This window comes from Myotis lucifugus, unplaced genomic scaffold (assembly GCF_000147115.1).
Source record: "Myotis lucifugus unplaced genomic scaffold, Myoluc2.0 scaffold_1209, whole genome shotgun sequence".
Classification (NCBI taxonomy): domain Eukaryota; kingdom Metazoa; phylum Chordata; class Mammalia; order Chiroptera; family Vespertilionidae; genus Myotis; species Myotis lucifugus.
In genome coordinates, this window is record NW_005872257.1 from 57,241 (window position 1) to 60,795 (window position 3,555).

The window sequence follows — 3,555 nt, forward strand, 5'->3', positions numbered from 1 at the left end:
GAAGTTTCAATCGCACTGTATGCCGTGCCCGAAAAAGGTATTTGTGGAAGAGCACAACTCAAGGGACCAAAGAGCCGCATGTGGCTCGCGAGCCGCGGTTTGCCGACCACTGGTTTCAGTTTAAAAAATTTGGCTCTCAAAAGAAATTTCAATCGTTGTACTGTTAATATCTGGCTCTGTTGCCTAATGAGTTTGCCGACCACTGGGCTGAGGGCGATAATTGATTTCCCGGCGTCTCTTTTCTGATGTTTGCATTCAGTACTGTGAATTTTCCTCTGCTTTCTCTGTGTCCCCTAAGCTTCGATAAGTTGTGTTTTCATTTTCATGTAGTTAGAAATACCTCTTGAGACTTCTTTTAGGGCCCATGTTTTATTTAATCTCCAAGTATTGTGTAATTAATCTCCAAATATTGTATTTTGGGATTTCCTGGCTATCTTTTTTGTTACTAATTTCTAGTTTAATCTTATTGTGGTTGTTATGCCCAGATTTCAAGATTCCCAAGAAACCACATCAGGGAGCCAATCCGATGCAAAAGCATAAGAATCTGTATTCGAGCTAGCTCGGCTCCCCCACCCTGCCGACGCAGCGACAGGAAGCAGAGAGAGATAACTCTGTGTGGAGACGGGTTATATAGGGGGAGTTGGAGGAAGGGGAGGAGAAAGGACTGTGCTCTGCCGATTGGCCAGGCACAAGTCTGTGTCTTGTTCCTGGGTGTGGCTAGCAGAGGCTTAGACTTCCGGGAAGAAGCTCCCCGCCAAGCACGTGGCCAAGGTAAGATGGAGCACTTACCCTGGGGCAAGGTGGAGGGCGTAGCCCTTACCCTGGGGCAAGGTGGAGGGCGTAGCCCTTACCCTGGGGCAAGGTGGAGGGCCTAGCCCTCGCCCTTTCATTCCCCCCTTTGTCTTGGAACTTCCGGCTCAATCATGAGACAGACTGCTTTTCTATTCCACCGTTGCTAGAGGCCCGTACTGGGCATATCTTAACAAATGGTCTGGTGGAGGGGAAAGAAACCATTTTAGCTTTAACAACTTCTATTGAAATAGGATTTTTCTTCTTAAAATTCCTCCATGGCTATCAAAAAGCCAAATCAAGATTAATTTATCTACTGTCCTGATGTTTGCATAAACACAACAAGAATGGTAACTGACTACCTTTGCTGGAATCTCATGGTTGAATCTTAATGTGCCCCGTAGGGCTAGGAAGCCGCGCCACCCAGCTGCCATCAGGCCCGCCTGCAGTATCTGCTGAGTTAGGTGAATCCCTCACCTGTAGCAACTCCACCTGAGCCCACGCTCCAGGCTTTAAGGCCCATCTCAGTAGCCCTCCTACTTGTTGCGGCCCAGAGTGTGTGGGGGTTCCGCAGGGACGCAGAGGCATCCTTACTGCTCCCCTTCTACTCTTACCAACCGCCAGTGATGGTAGGGCATCAGCCTGACACTCCAGCGCCAGCCATCTTCAGGGCTTCCAAGCAGGATACCAGGCTTTCTTCGTGGCATTCTTACTGGCTTCAAGTCTTTAGAGCTCAGACAGGGCTCTTTAAAACATGATACTCCAGTCAAAGTTTTCCATTAATAAAACCACTATTAGGAATCGGTCTTATTGAATCTATGCAAAGAAATGTATTGCCATGTTAGCATTGCCAAATTTCGGAGGAATTACATAAGAAGAAAGACATACTGATCTACTCTAAGATTTTCTGACTTTCCTTGCCAATTCTTTTTAACAAAACATTAATTGTTGGCATTAAACTTTCTTTCTATGCATAACCATGCCTTAGACCTTCTATTCTAAACAGGCCTTTTTCCAGCTTTACTACCCCTGACATGGGCATGGTGACTCAGGCCTGCAAACAGTACACAGGCTGTCAACTGTCAACTGTCTCTCAACAGTGACCAAAACCTGATGGACACCGTTCCCTGCCCAGGTGGGCACCTGCCCTCTTGGCAGCTAGCCATCCTTTACTTTTTGGGGGTCACCCAGGACAGCCAACATACATTCAAACCTGCAAAAGAATTAAAGGTCAATATAACATATCAATATAATGGAACATGATATTGGCATCATGGCCGCTTTAGGCAGCCAAATTCTACTAAAGTCTATTCTTGGCCTTCCTATAAATTGTCCTTGTCTCTTTGGAGCCATGTCCATGAAGATGCAGGCATCATCTGAGTCGCGAGCAATGTTACCAGCATCAGGCAGGGTAGCAGGTTGCGTTGATCTCGATCGATGCTCCATTTGGTAACGAAGTCTTTTCCGGATCATGGATGGGTCCGCTGACCGGACGTGGTGTGATGGAACCCAGGTCGCACGTGCAGGGCTGCCAGGGCCTCGTCAGGCTCAGGACTTTCTGGCGGAAGGCTGAGGCTTCGGGGCTGGCTCCTGGTCGGCGTAGCACACAGATAGGCACCAGACTGCAGATGAGCGTGAGCACCAGCAGGAGCACCAGGGCCCCCAACTTCACCTCCAGGCCCACAGGCAGTGGTGGAGCCAAGGCTACTGCCTCTGGGCGCCACACCAGAAGCTCTGGTTCTCCCCAGGGCCCCATGGTGGCCGGCTGCTCCAGTGACTCTCAGACCTCGCGAGGGTCTCACTCCATGGCCCTCACCAGGTTCCATGGTTTGTTTCTACCAGTTCCCTTTGTGGCAGAGCAGCAACCAGGCCTCTTTCAAGGGAGTGCACTAGGAGGGGGTATCAGCCCCTCCTTTGCTAGACCAAACCCTTTCAGTACATTAGACCAGCTTCATTCCCGCCTATCTTTACAGATTCCAAGGCCCATTGTCTTCCTTTACTGGCCTGTATTATCTAATTCAGCACAGGCAGGGGAGAGGGCCCATTAAATCGTTGCCTTGAGGAACTGTGAGCCCCATCCTTAAATGTCCCAATCAGACTAGAAAAGCCACAGATACCTTTTAAATTTACCCCAGAATTCCAAAATCCCAACCCAGCACAGAATATCACATAGCAGATCAAAGTTCCCAGCAAACAAACAGAGATGCTTACAAACATCAAATAAACATTTACACTTACACCTTTTCAGTGAACAAGTATCTTTACAGTCTAGGGCTCTTGAGCAGATAACAGGAACACCGCCCCCAAGTCCCCTGATGGGGGACTGACAGGAACAGATGTGGGGGCCTTTCCCACATCCCAGGACAGGATTCTTGACCTATGTCTCATTTAGATAGAAACGGTTTTCATCACAAATAAACAAACAAATCCAAAACCAAAAACTAAGAAAATCAAGGCCAGAAGTACCCTCCGATGTTTCAGGGGTACCAAAGAAGGAGAAGTTAGGCAATGTCCAGTGCTTCTCACAATCCACCACCAGTGACCAGTTCCAGCTTACTGGCCTACCATTCATTTAACATTTCTTTCCTTCCATCACACCAAAGCCATGCTTTTTAGTTAGTTGGAACTTTTAGCCTTAATATTTAGGTGATATGTAAATAATTAACATTCCTCAGATTGACAATATATCTATCTGACTTTAGAAATTGGATTACTACTATCAGTCCCTTCTAAAAACGGTTGACATAAAGCAGGGTTTTTTAGATT